Source organism: Microtus ochrogaster, chromosome 2 (genome assembly GCF_000317375.1).
Source record: "Microtus ochrogaster isolate Prairie Vole_2 chromosome 2, MicOch1.0, whole genome shotgun sequence".
NCBI classification, from domain to species: domain Eukaryota; kingdom Metazoa; phylum Chordata; class Mammalia; order Rodentia; family Cricetidae; genus Microtus; species Microtus ochrogaster.
Window position 1 is genome coordinate 60,313,830 of NC_022010.1, and position 18,168 is coordinate 60,331,997.

The 18,168-nt window shown below is 39.6% G+C and overlaps 1 protein-coding gene across 1 annotated transcript in view; it reads left to right on the forward strand.

Annotated features, from left to right (window-relative positions):
- Positions 1–18,168, forward strand: part of Ift57 (intraflagellar transport 57) — a 59,196-nt gene that overhangs the window by 34,190 nt on the left and 6,838 nt on the right. The window lies entirely within an intron of this gene.

Sequence of the window (18,168 nt, forward strand, 5' to 3'; positions counted from 1 at the left end):
CTCAGATCCTCTCCATCCTGAAGTAGGCTGTGGTGGTGGATCTAAGGACCCCGCAGATGGAAAGAAGTGCTTGGGGGGCAAGCTGGGATGGGATAAGTAGAGAAAGGCAGTAGCTGGAAAAAAGCCCCACTAAATGGCCAGAAATTTTAGGGGATTGGAGGCTGCCTGTGCTCCCTTCCCAGGGCGTCCAGCCAGCCAGTTGGGCACACACTCACCCTTCCAGATGGATCTTCTGATACAGGAACAGGACCACTTTCTGGCCAGGGACCTTGCAGACAAAAGGGCAGGCTTGCTAGGTGCAGGCTCAGTGGAACAAAGAAACTCCTGCAGAAGTTGCACTCACCTCAGCCCCCTTTGTCAGAATTCTTTTCTGGGACATTTGATCCTTATAGCTAGTGCTTCACAGCAGCTTATCTCTGAGCCTTTCAGATGCGCCAAAGGTAGAGCATAGCACTTGCATCAGTATGTTTGTACCTTAAGAAAATGAGATTATACAATGACTTAAAAGCCTTAAGAATCTAGTGAATAGAAAATGGGTTATTGTTTTTCAAAAATTAAAAAAAAAACAAAAGTAACTTAGATATATATGAGGTGTCCTCTCAGACCCCTTGTCATTGACAGTTGCTGCAGCTTCAGGGCATGTCCTACTTTGCCCTCACTCTTGACCCTGTCCAGATCACAGCCTTTATTTGGCCAATAACCTTTCACTCAGCACAGGCTACTTGGGGCATTTAGAAACCATTTTTATTTCATTTCATGTCTGAAGGAAGAAAAAAGAAATTAAATATTTGGTGAGTCAATGTTTTACTGGTTATGTATTAATATTTGAATAGCTTAGAGATTCTGGGAGGCATATAATAAAGGGTCTCATTATTTAAACTCATTATAAATTTATTTTAAATGACCTTACATTAGTAGTAAATAAGTCTCATATTTGTCTGCCACAGGATAAATTTTTTTTTACTTTTCCTCTCAAGCTAAGTTTATTACTTCTATGCTTTCTTGCAGAGAATTAAAAAGAAAACAAGAAGGGACTCTTTTAGTTTGAGAATATGCTTTTTACATATTGCATTTGTGTCCACCAGATTCCATCATATGCCAATATTTTCCTTTGTATCCTTTCCATTATGATGCAATTGATTCTTTTTGCCAAAGTAGCATGTATCTGTTATATTGCACTACTTGCTACTGTTGCCTGTTCCCAAAGAATAGAAACTAATTTTAATATAAGCAGACACAAAATAGAATTAGGAGAAGAAGTATGTGCCAAAAATACAAATAATGTGGTAGTCAGCTGAAGACTGAGGTCTTGCTGGATGCTAAGCTGAATAAAATTAAAAAGCTTCAGGACAGAAAAGTAAGCAGTCAGAGGAAGAAACAGCCTAAAGGATTAGAAGAAAAAAAAAAAACGGCCAGGAAAGAAATGTCCAACCTATAGGATTGGAACAGATACATCTAACACAGAATTATTATCTAACATCTGTTTAAAAAAAAAAAACTCAAAACCTTGCCAAAGAAAACATCCAGTCAACAAATGTGCTAATGAGACAGATAGTTCCTCAGACAGGAAGTACAAATGGCCAATAAGCATGTAAAGTAAAAAAAAAAAAATACTACAACATTCTCAGTTATCAGAGAAAAGCAAATTAAATCAGCATTAAAATTCTATCTCATCCTAGTGAGAATGGCTATCATTAGAAAAACAATAACAAATACTAGCAAGGCTGGGCCCTGGTAGGGACCCTTATTTACTGCTGATGGAAATATAAACAGATGAAACATTATGGAACTCAGCGTCAAAGTTCCTCAAGACAAGCTTTGATTAGTAATGCCAACTATACAGCTCCTGGCGTATTCCTGAAGGACACTAGGTCAGCATACCACAGAGACACTTACACATCCATGTGCATCACAGCGCTTTTCACTTACACAGGTTCTAGAAACAGCGTAGATGTGCCTCAACAAATGAATTAGTCAAGAAAATGTATAAATGCGTAATAGAGTTTTCTTCAGCAGTAAACAAGTAAATTGTATCATTGGCAGGAAAATGGATGCTACAGGAGATCATTATATTATGGAAAATAGAAAATAGTAACTCAGATGAATATTGCATGGTAGGATATGGATACATAAAATTGTATTATGCTGGCTAGTTTTATATCAACTTGACACAAGCTAGAGTCATCTGAGAGGAGAGAGCTCAATTGAGAAATTGTTTCCATACTATCAAGCTGTAAGCAAGCCTATAGGGCATTTTCTGAATGATTCAAGGGAATGGGGTCCAACCCATTGTTGTGGAGGCAGCCCTGGGCTGATGGCCCTGGTTTCTAAAGAAGGCAGATTGAGCAAGTCATGAGGAGCAAGCCAGAAAGCAGCACTGCAAGCCAGTAAACAGCCTTCGTAGTGGCTTCTGCATCAACTCCTTCCTCCAGGTCCCTGCCATCTTTGAGTTCCTGTTCTAATTTCCTTTGATGACAAATAGTGCTGTGGAAGTGTAAACCAAATAAACCCTTTCCTCCCAAGTTGCTTTGGACATGGCGTTTTATCACAATAGAAAACTCTAAGACACACATTTGCATGTGCACACACACATGACTATATATTTTTTCCTATAGCATGTATATATGGAAGTTGCAGAGACATTGTCTGAGGGAAGGAAGGAAATTAGAAGGAGGGAGGGGTCACGTCTCCAGGCCACAGCATGTATAGCTAGAACAGTATCTAGGCCACAACATACTTTCGGTCAGAAGAGTCTCTAGGCCTCAGCATGTGTAGTCAACAGTCTTAGGCTACAATATGTACAGTCAGAACAGCCTTAGACATAGCATATACAGTCAGAATAGCCTTAGACAACAGCATGAACAGCCAGAACAGCCTTGGACAACAGCATGTCCAGTCAGAACAGCCTTAGACAACAGCTTGTACATTCAGAACAGTCTTAGACAACAGCATGTACAATCAGAAAAGTCTTAGACAACAGCATGTACAATCAGAACAGTCTTAGACAATAGCATGTCCAATCAGAACAGTCTTAGGCTGGAGCATGTCCAGTCAGAACAGTTTTAGGCTGAAGCATGTACATTCAGAACAGTCTTAGACAACAGCATGTCCAATCAGAACAGTCTTAGACAACAGCATGTCCAATCAGAACAGTCTTAGGCTGCAGCATGTACATTCAGAACAGTCTTAGCTGCAGCATTGCAGTCAGAACACTCTTAACTGCAGCATGTTCAATCAGAATAGTCTCTATTTTGAAGCTAATTTACTTCAGAATCTTTCTATGAATATTATTCATGATAATTATCAAAGGAAATTTTTTCCTAAGTGACTGAATCATTTCTAAAAGTATAACAATTTTTAAAAAATTTTAAGTGACTCAGTTGACAAGGTCCTGAGATATTCCAAAGAATTCTGCATGCCCAGCACTTCTGAGACGTGAATGAATGTTTGTTTAGATTTTCATCATCTGTGTTACTGATGACTTGATAACTTTGAATCTCTAGAGTATTCTATTTTCTTGAGAGATCTCTCTCTCTCTCCTCTTTTTTTCCTCCAAGACAGGGTTTGTTTTGGACACTATTCAGATGGGACCAACCAGGGCTCTTTTTTTCTGAGCTCACTATATCAAGGGGCTCAGCCACCATCTCTTACTTACATTTGACAGAGCCTCAAAGGCTGGTAGGGAGGTTTAAAATATTCTGTTAGCAGAACAAATGGACGCTTCAGGGACTGGGAATCTGTAGTACAGTAAGATCTGAAGCAGGCATCCTACACAATTGGTTGTGTAGGGCAGTGTCTTAATAAGGGGTCCCTGTGGCTGTGATAAAATACCCTGAGGAAAGCTCCTTAAGGAAGAAAAGGTTTTTTTTTTTTTTCTTTTGACTCACAGTTCAGGAGTGCAGTGCATATTGGGAAGAGTCAAAGCAGCAGGAACTTGAAGTTGCTGGCCACACTTCATTGACAGCCAAGAAGCAGAGAACAATGGATGAAGGAAGGCTGCTGCTCAGCTCCCTTTTTTCCCTTCCACAGTTAAGGGTCCTAGCCAGGGAGTGACACAACCCACTGTGAGCGTGTCTTCTCACCTCAATTGACGTGATCAATATAGTCACCCACAGTTACCCAGATGACCACCTCCTGATGATTCCACAGTCTTACAAATTGACAAGTGATACTCACTATCGCAGGGAGGATATGGCTTTGTCTGCAGGCTAGCTCCAAATTGGAAGGGCTTGACCTAGGACTGGGAGGGGCTAATTACTACAAAGTCCATGACTTAGTTTCTTGGATCAGATGCTGTACCGGGTGGATTAGAATTCTGGCTTGGTGTGTGTCTTGGCATAGTCGTTGCCTATTTGTGTACTAGTTGACCTAAGGGAAAATGACTTCTAATGGTGTTTTGTTTGCTTTACCACAGTAGAAACCAAGTGTTAAGTCTGGAGTGTAGCCTCCAGCCCCTGGCATCCATCCCAGCCTCCCTGACCTGGGAGTTGCTTTGGTCTCGACTCCAAATCCCAGTATGCCAGAGATCAGGACCTCTCCCACAGGGTATTTAAGTGGGCTCCCAGAGGAGAAACACATGGTTCTGGGTTTGCATGCACTTGGTTACCCCAGAGTACTGTACTTAATAAAATGATGGGCATTTTGATTTGGTTTGATCTGACCTAATTGGATTTCTTTGCACCAACGGAGCTGCCTTGTCTTATTATTTTTTCTTAACACCAAGTAAATACTACTAATATTTATTCTTATTCCTCAAAAATGAGGAAAAACAGGAAGTGTGAAATCAGTTTTTCAACTAAATTTTAACATAGGCTTTTTTTCTTCAATTATGCAGTTCTTATTTCTAAAAGATTGTACATTACGATGATTTAATATTAGGTATTTAATGGAATGAACAAATGTTCTAATATGCTTCAATGCCCCATGGATATAGTAATTAAAAATTTGATTAATGTCTTAAATAGATTTTTTTCCAAATTATAATTAAATGTTTCCTTCTTTGTTTTTCTAAGAGATAGTTGGGTAGGTACCTCCTTCCTTTTGCCAAAATGTCTCAAGTAATTATGTAAATCTTCAGATTCATTACAAGGAATTTAGATGAAGTGATTATTTTTGAATGCTTTGGAAGTATTACAACATATATTTCTAATTATTTTAAAGCTCTGATTCACTGAACTGTTTTTATAGACCTTCCTGTCCTGCGGCATCTGACTTTGCTGAACTGTCATCAGAAGAACCTTAAATTTTAAGTTTCAACTCCACACAATTGAATTTTGTTTTGAAGTAAATAAAGCACCCAGGTGTTGCCTTAGGTGACTACAGCGGGAGACCTTTTGGGAAGAGTCATTGTAATAGGATAAAACCACTGCAATAGTTTTGAGCCTTTGGGCTCCTCCATCACCATGAGAGCTAAGAACCTAAGAGGGAGAAGAGGGCCTTCATTAATCAGCAGGTAGAATTCCATTTAAATGAACCTGGAGGGACTACAGAATTACTATATTAGATCTCAGTCTCTTCAAATCGGAAGCTAAGTCCTGCAGAAAGTTACAGGGGGAGGCTTTTTCTTTTTATTATTGCAGACAAATCTGTACCTGCGAGGAATTGAGAGCATGTTTCTCATTCCAAAGCAATAGAGAAACTAGCTTTATTGGCTTTGTGCCTATCAGCATTTGTATACAGCGTGAGACGGTGTTAGCAAAGGTTAACTTTTCTAAATATTTATGTATTGTTATAGTTTGGGAATGGGAACATTTCTTAAGACTTATTCTTGCGTTTTGGGTGGGAAATAGTGATAGGATTCTTGCATCCAGAAGCCAAGAGATATAATGTATTCTGTGGGCTAGAATACAGGAATGGATTCCATCCATGTACATGATCATTATTAACACAGGATTCTGTCTGATATTTGCATAGTGCAGAAACTGCATTTATAATTCTTAGAGATTTTTCTGGTAGACCTTCTATTAAAAATATTCATGTAATTTAAAGAAAAATAAGAAACCCAATTTTAAAAGTCAGCTTTAGCAATTATAGCAACAAATGTAAATACAGGTGGCAATAAGTTGATCTCCATGAGGCTCCATGCAGGAGTAATAGCTCCAATTACTGTCACAAATGTTTGTAATTGTATCTATTGCCGCCAGACAATAAATGCTTTTTAATATAACAGGGACATAAATGTACATGCTGCTGTTGTTTAAACAAAATACCATTTTCAGTAAATTTATCCTTGAAACACCTGCTATAATCAAAAAGAGGTGAATGCTATCAAAATAAACTGCCTAAATTAACTAGACACACATACATTTTTAGAACAGCCGGCATGATTACTCAGCTGCCACATCATCTCAGAACGAGGGAAAATACTCGCTGATGGACTTTTATAGCAAGCATTCTTCAAAAGAGATTGCACAAAGCAGCTATTCTTTGGGACTGCTGTATTATTTCAAGCAAGATATGATTTTGTGCACTGGAAGTTGTATTTGCAAGGTCAGCTGTTTGATTTGGGTTTTGTATTTGCTTTGTTGCATATCATCATGGATAGATACCACGTGGTAGAAAAGGTTTATTGTGCTTAAAATTATACAGCATAATACAGCAAAGGAGTGGAGACAAAGCCAGTCTCCCCAATCAACCACAAGATCCTAAGTTGTTCTGTCTTCGCCTTGCTTAATGCTCTGGATATTGTTTGTTTAAGCATGGTTGCTGATGCCTGCCTTTCTGTTTACCTTGAATGTGATAAATGTTTAAATGGGACCAGGTAAAGGTCCCATGTATCACAAATTAAAATAGAAGTCAGAATAGTTTTGCCTTAGTGACCACCATTAGCTGTAACTAAAGAGCATCCGCAGTGATGGCATTACAAAGAAATAACCAGTGAAAACTGCATGCTCCGTTAGTACTGCAGTGGCAAGAGACTAATGCCTCGCTGCCCACAGACCTCAGATAGACACCTGTGATTGAGAGCAGTGAATTAATATATATTGATTATAATTAAAATGTCTAGACTGCCTAAATATTTCATTATTGTAAAGTATGATTTAATGTTTCCCTTGAATTGCTTGATATAAAATATGAATTGAAGCAGAAACCATTTGTCACATGGACGTCCTACAAAATGTAGTTTTTATTGGCTTGACTCATTTTTCCTAATCAGCCTGTTAGAGTCATTCTCACTATTACTATGTTTTATTTGAAATTTCTTAATATTTGAACAAAATTTAATCCCCATGATTTTTATTTCATTATTTTTGCCTGTTTATTTTATACCAAAGAAATTATTTCTCTGTCTTGGTTCTTTGAAAATGTAGAAGATAACTATTTTTTGTTTGTTTCCTGGAAGGATGTTAACTGTCGGTCTGAGACCTAAGTTGTGATTGGCAGATTCTTTAACTTGGGTGGAACTGTTGTTTGAGCCTTGATGCAAACGGAGTACCCTGGGAAGAGGGACTCGAGGGATGGCCCAGATGAGTTTGGTCTGCGGCCAGATCTATGGATGCCACATCATCTCAGCATGAGGGAAAATTGTTTTGACTGTTGGTTGATTTAGAGGGCCCAACCCACTGTGGGCAGTGGCACTCTTGGGAAGGCTGTCCCGGGTTATGGAAGAAAGCTATCTGAACACAAACCGGAGAGAATAATTCAGGAAGCAGCCTTTCTCCATGGTTTCAGCTTCAGTTCCTGTGTGGGCTCCTGCCCTGACTTCTGTCTCTGATGAATCCTGGAAGTGTAGGATAAAATGAACGCTTTCCTCCCCTAGGTTACTGTTGGTTGATATTTATCCCAGCAGGCACCCAAACGGGAGTGAGTGGCAAGCTTAATCACCAGTTCTCCACAGTAGTTACTCAGCATCTCATGAGATCAGTTCTGATTGCTAACTTGACCTGTGAGTATTTGCCCTGGGAGATCTCGACTCTGGGCATTTCTTTCTGAAGCCTGGAGGCCCTCAGCAAGGTGTGCTCTATCATAGAAAAGAAGTGCAGCCTGGGATCGCCATGAATGACAAGTTTCAGTTAGCGCGTGAAGGCTCTTCAGTGGCGGGTTGTATTCGGTAAAGATAACCACTGCGCCAGTTAGAGGTGTTATTGTTTAACAGACAGGATATTACCTTCAGAACTCTGCATCTCCAGTTTGATTTCGATTATATGTGGGTGTGAGGATACCTGTGCTCATTCTGAAAACCAGGCTTTGCCACTGTGTACATGCTTCAGGGTTCTCTGCATTGAGGAGAATAGCCAGAAAAGACGAATTTCCACAAACAGCAGTACTAGTGGTGATTATTCCCGTACCCCTGAAACAAATCAGCTACAACACACACTACATATATGTACAACAGCTGTCTCCATGTCCACAGAGTTGTGTTCAGAGGTCCCCAGTGGGCGCTTGTACTGGCTACAGGTCTGAAGGCAGCGAAAACAGCCAGCCATGGATTAAAACCATGAGGCCAAAGAAAGCTTTCTCTCTTAAGTTGATTTTTCTTCAGTCATTTGTCAAATTGATGAGGAGCTGACTAATGCAATGGCTCACTCCACTTAACATAATGTCCTCTGTTTCATCAAAATTACATCGGCTGCCAACCCCATTCCTGTTCGTGCCACCAAGCATTCTGTTGTAATTATGCACATTTTCTTTATGCATTGCTCCACCTCTGGACTTCCCACCACATGCCCCTTTCAAATTCACACCCTCTTTTTTTTTTGTTTAATAACTCACTGAGTCCAACCAGTGCTGAGTTCTATGCACTCAGTTGTAGACGGTCACTGAAGCACGATCCACCTGCTGTGGACCACACCCCGAAAGAAAACCGACTCTCCTTTTTTCAGCTGCCATCAACTGTCAGTATCTGCTTGCTTGGCTAGGGGTAGAGGCTTCCTTGTCCTCCTCCACCCATGTCAGGATGCTGACTGCCGTGACTCTGTGCAGCTCTTGTTTAGACAACCATTGCTGCTGTGTGTGCCCACACTGCACACTCATGCCACCGTGTGCAGAGGTCAAAGGACAACTTTATGAAGTTGGTTTTCTCTACCCACTCTTAAGTCAATTCCAGAAATCAAACTTTAGTCACCAGATTTGTCTTATACAGAAGGAACCTCTACTCACTAAGCCATCTTGCTGGTTTGATGGATTTCATTTGATCATGGTGAATGTGTGTGCGTGTATGTGTGTGTACATATGGACATGCAAACATACATGAGACAGTAACTTTCTCTAAACCTGGAGTTCATGATTTCAGCTAACCTGGCTGCCAGAGAGCCCCTGTGATCTGCCTGTCTCTACTCCTACCCCTGCAGCCCCAACACTGGAGTTAGAGATCAGTGCCTACGTGCACAACATTGGCTGAGGATCCGAACTCAGACGCTCATGCTTGCATAGCAAGCACTTTTCCATTGAGCCATCTCCCCAATCTATTATACTTTATTTTATTGTGACCTCTTTATATTTGCTAAATTTCTTGCTCAGATTTAAGTTCTTTTCCTTATTTTATAAAACTTTTCAAATTTCTTATATTTCCTTAAGCTTCCTTTAAAGTCATCCTTTAAATTTTTTTCCAAACAACTTGTCTATTCCCTCTTCTAGCCAGGGTCCACAGCTAGAAAGTTACTATGTTTCTTTGAAGGCATGATTTAACCTTTCTTTTTCATACTATACATGTTATTTGTGCATCCGATCTGTTGACCCTGTCAACTCATATGAAGGCTTTTATATATAAAGGCTTTCTCTTGGCAGCATGTCCTATGGTATCAGTTATATATGGCACACTGACGCGTGTCACAGATAAGCATGGTAGTACACTCACTGTATATATGTTTCAGCTGTAATAAGTGTCGGCAATGCCTCAGCTGCAGGAGTCTGTGCTATTGCCTGTCCAGCTAAGATGCAGCTGTTTGGGGTGGAGCAGGTCGTTAGTGGTCTCATAATGATACACATCAGTGGAGCTGGGGTTGCCATCACTTTGTGAAAGATGCACAGAGGAAGGGGATGTATAGGCAAGTTCAGGTAGGCATGATACAGTAGGTTCAAGAGCAAAGATGGGACACCTATAAGATTAATGTATGCGTGCAGAATGGAGGATCAGGCCATTCTGGTGATCCTCAGTAGATAGTGCTCCTGGCAGCAGGAACAAGGTGTTTATCAGTGTTTATACCCCCCATAGTCCGGACCACACTAGTGAACTAAAGGGGCTGGGTGTCTGCTGTTTCTCAAGCGCTGCACCTTTTGCAAAGATTAGTGGGGTTGTACTTGCTGCCCAGTACCTGAGTCTAGCTCAGTGTCAAAGGTGCTGACATCCCAGGATGGTTCTATATAGAAGAGCTGGAGAAGACACATAGTCTAAACTTTTCTCCAGGCTGTTGAAGGAGCTTGTGTTCCCCAGCTGCTCCCTAAACTGTGCTAGCACTTGAGGGATAAATGCAAGTTTCTCAATTAGCAAATGTCTCAAGAGGCCACGGTAATAGTAGGAAATTATATTGACCCCCTGTGAACCCAGTTTTGTCGTGTGAAGTTCCTCTTGGTTCGGGATATATTAGACTAGGAACCAGGGTGACTGATATGTACTCTGTCCCTTTCTCTCTAAGACCGCATCTTTGCCACACCCCTACAGAACTTCAACAACCGTCCTCACATCTCTCTAAGACCGCATCTTTGCCACATCCACATCCCTACAGAACTTCAACAACCGTCCTCACATTCTTGTTGAACAACAGACTTTTTTTTCGGTCCTTTTGTGTTGAAGGACACATTTTTGAAATTTCAAATTTGAAATAAGAAATTTGCTCCTAACTTGCTGATGTCATCCTTCCTTTTAAGTACTGATTTTTTTAGTGTGAAATCAACCTTATATTTTGAAATAAATCCAAATACAAATTCATTTTGAGCATGTTAAGTTATTGCCTTTTTATCTTTTTTCATTACTATGTTTGGTTTTGGTAATATTTTTATTACCAAACCAAACATAGTAATGTTTAATATTGTTTAGTATATTTATAACTCTTTTATAAAAGTTTCAAATGGTATTTATTGATCTGTGACTTGATGTTGCTTGGTTGGTTGCTTTTGGCTTTTCATACCCTTGTCAAGTTTTAATGTAATGCTATATGGGCCTCATAAAACAAATTGACTCTCTTTCTTTCTCGCTTGCTCCCTCCTCTCCCCCTCCTCCTTCCCCTTCCTTTCTCCCTCCCACTTTCCACCCCTTCTTTTTTTTCTACTCTACAATACACTTTATACATGATTGTTATTTCCTTTTTAATTAAATGTTTGGGAAAATTCACTGTTCAAGCCATTTGGGTCTAGATATTTCCTAATGAGAATGTTTTTAATTATATTTGTTGATTCTGTGAACATTTTAAATTCATTTTGGACAGTTACTATATAGATTAACTCTTGTAAATTTTCAAATATTAAAAACCGTGCTAACTTTGCCTTTACTAGCAGAAGCATGCTAGCCAGCTTGTAGAGAGAAGGCTCCTTTGGGCAACATTCGGTGGCATCTGCTGGCCTTGTTGCTGTGGGGCAGCAGCAGATCATGCTTTACATTTGTTGTAGAGTTTAGGAGAGAGAAGTTGTTGAGATCCCACCGCCCTTTTCGAGAGCCTGCACATAGTGGCCCAGAGATCTCTCACATGCCCTACTTAAAGCTTCTACCCCCTCTGATGCCTGCTAGCAATCAAGCCCCACAACTTGAGACTTCAGAGGCTATGAAGATTCAACTTTTGCCACAAATAAGAGTAAAGTCATGCTTACCCATTGTCCTCTTCACATCTGGACCTACATTTAGTGCATTTCATTGGGATATTTATGTGATGAAAATCCACAAAGGTTTGCCCTAGATGATGAATTTGCCTGTGTGACTCGGGGCTTCTACTTAAAAGTAGCTAAGCCTTTCTATCTGCATCTTAGGAGAATCTCTAGACAAAATATATATACCGAGATTCCAGCAGTTCTTGGCATAATGCTTACATCTATCAAATGCAATGCTTGTTAGCACTATAGTTGTCTTCATTAGAGTTAGAGAGACCGTAGAGCCATATGACTGTAGAGATCCTAATCTCCACTAAAGCAAAGATGCAGCAGAAAGACTTCTGACTAGCCAAAATGCATGTGCACCCATATGTTATGTGTGTGTTTGTGTATATATGTGTGTGTGTGTGTATACATGAACTGTATATGTAATGTAGATATGTATGTGTCTATGCATGTGTCTACATGTATTATGTATTTATGCATGTGTATACATATATATTTTGTATATGCATGTGTATACATACATGTACATGTCTACTAAAGCTCATTTATTTGTAGGAAAGTACTGTAATCTATCTTTGAAACTTGTTTATTTTGTTTTAAAGATAGTCCTAGCAGGGTTATCTAGTTTGTTCATCTGGAGCAGACCAGAAGCAATAAGATTCCCCAGTGTCCATACTCTAGCCAAACAGCAGAAAAATGACTTCATTCAGTGTACATGTTTGAATAGGGAGTTCTCATAACCTCTGTTTTTCGTACTGAAATTGGGGGACAGGATAAAAAAATGAAAGTGACTGCTTGATATAAAAGAAAATCTGTCTGTGACAGAAAAGCACATTTGGTTTCCTTTTCAATTAATGATAAACTAAAAATCAAACAACCTCAGTTTGTTTCCCAGCCTGTGAGCTGGAATGCAGGATTTCTTCCTTCATACACTGCAGTAACTATGAAAACTTCTAGAGGAATTCTGAACTGAAACCAAGCCTTAATGGGGAAAATGAGATAACTATCTAAAATAGAACCTATAAGAGCTAATATGCCCTTTTGATATTTATTAAAATGCAACTGCAAAGCCTCATTGAATTGAGATTTCACTGGTAATTGTCAGTAGTGGATCTAAGACACAGACAGTGAGAACAGAAGAGAAAGGGGACACAGGGAATTACAAAGGTGACATGGTTGCTCTCTTCCTGCTTTGAGGGAGAAGCAAAAGCTTCCAGTAGATTCTATGAACTAGTAGGTTCTTCTGTGTGGTTCCATGGGTTTTCCATTAGCCTGGAACACATCCCAGCACACAGACTTTAACTCTGTGTCTGTCCATGAGCACGGAAGCTCATGCCTGAGTTAAGATGGAAGGGAGAGGCTGACATTTTACAAGTTATATGTTAATGGTACTTACTGCACGGACGTACAATGACCATAACCCATGGTATTATTCTTGCATCCCTTGCCCCATAGTTTCAGAGAGAAGCTTTTAGCCATTCAGTTGGAACCACAACTCACCCATCCCCCCAAAAAGAAAAAGACACTAAACTAAACCTCTGTATACAAAGGAGACCAGTCAGGTGATGTTCTGCTGAACTGCAACTCAGAGAACCATGTAGCCTTCAGTCACCTAACAGCCGCAGCCAGACCGCATCCATTTTGATTGTATGCTGTACTGTGAATCACCAGCTAGAGCTACTTCTTCACGACTCTCCACTTTCTGAAAGGGAGAGATTCGCAATAAATTAATTTAATGCCAAAGAATTTAGAGTGAGGAGAAAGGATATGGTTATAATACCTTTGTTATTTACCCTCACGAGTGATAGAATTATATGAGATTTTGTATGAGGTGATTTTGAAAAATAAGAAGCCTAAGGAATTGGGACTATAGATGAGTGGTTGAGTCCCAGCATGCCCAAGGCCCAGGGCTCAATCATAAACACTGCGAATAGAAGTGAGTCTAAGGAAGTTATTTGCTGGGTCATCACTGCTCTCGATTCCACCGAGAGAGAAAGTTTGTAAAATTAGGTGAGACACTCATCTTCAGCAGACAGGATAAATGTCTGAAGAACACTAAAATGTCTTTTAGATGCCTGGAGGAGGAGGGCCCACTTGTTCATCCCATCCGCCCGGCTAACTTAGTCCCAAAATAACCACACAGAAACCGTATTCATTAAATCTCTGCTTGGCCCATTAACTTTAGCTTCTTATCGGCTAACTCTTACATCTTAATTTAACCCATTTCTAGTAATCTGTATATCGCCATGTGGCAGTATTTACAGGGTAAAATTCCTAGCGTCTATCTCCCATGGCTCCATAGTAGCTCCCTGACTCTGCTTTCTTCCACCCAGAATTTAATTCCATCTTCCCCACCTACCTATGTTCTGCCCTATCAACAGGCCAAGGCAGTTTCTTTTTTCATTAATGAAAGCATCACACAGAAGGACCTCCTACACCAGATGCCTCAGAACACATAGGATACTGGCCAGTAGACTCCAGTAGCACACAGTGCTCACTGGACACATAACAGTAAGAGGCCGTAGTTCAACCTTGTAAACTCCTCAGCAGTCTGTTTTATCACAAAGATGTATATGATGTATAAAAGTCCACAGGTTTGGAAACACATTTTCTAGACATAACACTGACACCTAGTTTGTCTCAGTATAAAGTGTATATGTAGTTTTATCCTCTACAATGAACGACCTCTAAACCACAGTGCCTTACAATAACCGCAGCACATTATCCTGACTCGAGAAAACTTTTACTGCAGCTTAATTCTAGTGGCACCCAATGCTTCTCAGTCCCAAGCTCAGGCTAAAAATGAATGGAAGGAGTGAGAGTATGAGCAAGGAATTCAAGACCATGGAGGGCTACATCCACTGATGCAGTTTGCTTCAGCTAATGGGATCTCACCAACTCCAACTGGACTGGGAGTGAACAAGCATGGGAACAACCAAGCCCCTCTGAAGGGGGTTGACAGCTGGGGCAGGCTGAGGGGCCACTGATAGTGAACACTGGATGTGTCTCTACTGCAGATACCGGCTTCATGGGATCCTGTTCTCTTTGGATGTAAACCTTGCTCAACCTAGATGTAGTAGGGAGGGCCTTGGACTTTCCACAGGGTGGGTTGCATGGTACTCCCTTAGGGTTTGAGGGGTGGGGGAAGGGTCTGTGGAGGGAGAGGGAGGGGACTGGGAGTAGGGGAGGGAGTAAGAATTTGGATTGGTATGTCTTTAAGTAATAATAAAAAAGAAAGAAAGGGGAAAAAAAAGCATCAGAGTAAGACAGCCTCCCTATCTCAAGTGAAAGATAGGACAAAGGCACTCTTAGATGGACACCTCTTCCAACTTCTATACAGAGCACCATTCCACTGAAAAAGAATCACACAGCCAAGACCACCAGGGGAGCAGGGAAGTCCATCCCTCCAGTCAGCAGCCAGCAAGTTTCACTAAGCTGTATTGGGAAGGAAGAAATGACAGTATCTACTTATCTCTCCAAACCTTTGTGTTTCAAATATGTAAAGTTACATTAAAGTGGCTGTAACTTAATGCATCCTCCACCAATGTTTGAATTGCTAGCACTGTTAAATAGTTCCTTTTAGTGTTACTTATTTCTAGGATCTAGGTAGGCTTCAGGTCCTTACATATCATTAAAACCCATCACTCCTTCATTCTTACCACACAAACCTTTGTAAAGCTTTCAACCATCTCAGTTGCCCGCCCTCAAATGTATGCCTTTCTCCTTTTATATTCATCTTTTTAAAATGTCACAGTTATAGTCACACTTATTACCCATTATAACTATGTTAAAACCTTAAAACCTTTTCAGGAACTTCTTAGACAACTAAGAGATTTTTTTCTCTATTTTTCCTGTGATAATTAATGTGATAAAATTTGGTAAAAAGCTTAGAAAAATTAAAGAATAAAATAAAACTTTTCTATAATTATAAAATATACATAAATTATATATAATATATAAACTATAATTATAAAGAATAATTATAAAAATTGTTCTATATTCAAACCTATGTGTTAATGTAAAAACATACAAGCACATTTATAATATACATGTATATATATTAAACATATATAATACTAACTTTTAATAATTTAAATGCCTAGTGTTTGGGAACTGTATTTTCTATTATCTGTATGATATTAAGCATACATTTTTGCTGATCATTAAATAAAAAAGAACTTAGCATTTAACACATTTTAATATATATGTAATGCAAAATACAGAGTTTCAAATCTCAAAAATAAAACCAGCCATTTTTCTGGTTTGAGTTTGGAGCACTCTGAAGTTACCTGTATATTTCTCTGTATCTCTTCCTTCCCCATCCATGGTAACTACCATCCCCAAGTCTGTGGACTGTTCTTAGCTTCCTTCCTTGTTTTTTCTGGGTATTTTTACCTGTGTGTATCTCTGAACAGTGTATTGCTGAGTTCTGCTTAGCTTTGAAGTTTTTAAGAATCATTTTATACCGTGTGAATTGTTTAAAATTGTAGAATGAATTATAAAAAATTAGGAATATTATTTTCCAGTGCTTTAACAGAAAACATGTGCATGAATCTATGTGTGTTTCCAATTTGTGGTAGGAATACTTTCTGGAGTTAAAGTTTCTGGATTAAGAGATAAGAATATTTTAAAGGTTTGTTTGTTTTCGTTAAAAGCAGTGTTCATCAGGAGATGTGTCCTTGGATATTTTAATAAGATATTTATTTGGATTTTTCTGGAAGATAATTCTAAACCATGACTAGTATTGTACTTTAATTGCCTATAAAAATTAGAGAAATTTAGTAAAGTCCAAATCCAATTCCTTGCAATTTTTGGCTACCCCACTCTGTCCTGTTCTTGCTACTGTTGCACTGGTCCCTACTCCATTTATCTGTCAATCTAGAATCCAGCAAGATTATCTTTTTCCTCCCCACCTCCATTCTAGCCACCCCGTCCTCACACTTCCCCAGGTAAGGATGTTCTGCCTGTCGTGACTCCGCAGATCTTTTGGATGATCCCGCTCTTCCTTTCAGACCTGTGTGAGCTGGATCACTGCACAGCCTCCTTACTGGTCTCCTCCCAGTCTTCAGAATCTTGTTTTTCTAGTGAGTCCTTATTCAAAGCCCAGGCTTGACTTGAAAATTCAAACCGACATTTAATAACAGGTTACTGTCCACGTGGTAAAAACCACACTTCTTACTTGTTAAGAACAAAGCTCTGGAGCAATTTACTCAACCTCTTCAGTTTGATTTCTTGATGATCAATCCTTTCTACCTCTCACTCCAGAATTTTGTGTTTTAGACTTGAGCCAGCCTACACTGATATGTTCCTTTTGTTTTTCTTGTTTGTGTTTCTCATTCATCCTAACCTTCCTCTTCTCTTGTATATCCCATTGAGATGTTACTTAAGCTCCATAAGAACTCTAGCTCCAGAGTTTTATATCAATGTAAGTTATCATAATTAACATGGAAAGTCAAGTGTTGTTGCCACTCTCAAGCCATTTTGAATGACAATGCTTGCAGTACTATATTTGTGCATATAATTCTGAACAGATGAGACTATAAAATATCTTAAATGTTTCCATTATATAAATCAGGACCATGTGTGATAGATAAAAGTGCACGTGTGTGTGTGTGTGTGTGTGTGTTTCTGTATACATTTATTTGTATACAAAGACAGAAATAGATAGCTGGAGAGAAAGACATGTAAATATTTAATCTTTGTATTCATTAAGACTTCTAAAAGCATTTTTGGAGGCAAGGTATATGAATAATTTGGGAACGTGTTAGATCATAGTTTCTCTTTTAAATTGTTGTTTGTTCTTTGATAATTTCATATAATGTGTTTTAATTATATTTACTCCCTCCCAAACTCCTCCCAGACCCACCCCCTTCGAGTGTAATTTGCGCTGCCATTGTTGTAATGAATAATGCTGCTCATCAGGTGCATTATTCTCCGTGGAGGTGTCATCTGAACTGACTGAGCTCCTAGCCCCTGCTCCTGCACCCACTTCTCCAGTGCTGGCTGCTGAGTGGGAAGGGCCTTGTCCTTTCCCAGATAGCACAGTCAGACTTGGGTGAGAAAGAGGTCTTTGAGCCATAAAATGAAAGTGTTGAGCTACCTAATTGATAAGTGGGTAAGGAGATAACCTTGAAGGACCTTTCCAGCCTTTGTATTTTAAGATGTTTTGTTAATGAGGCAGAAAGATCCAGGAAAGGGCAGTGCTTGTTTGTGCTGTTTGTCAGTCCTCACTAGGGTCAGGTGACAGTTTTTGTCCCCTTACCCCTCAACTGGCAGTATGTGTCAAGCAGGAAGTTACACTGCTATGGAAGTGTTCTCCACCGTGCCCTCTTCTGTAGCCAGGCCTCTACTTGTTATTCTGTGAGGTGGTGAGTGTGAGATTAGATGCTTTTTGAGGTTCTCTGCGGCTTAAATATAAGTTGA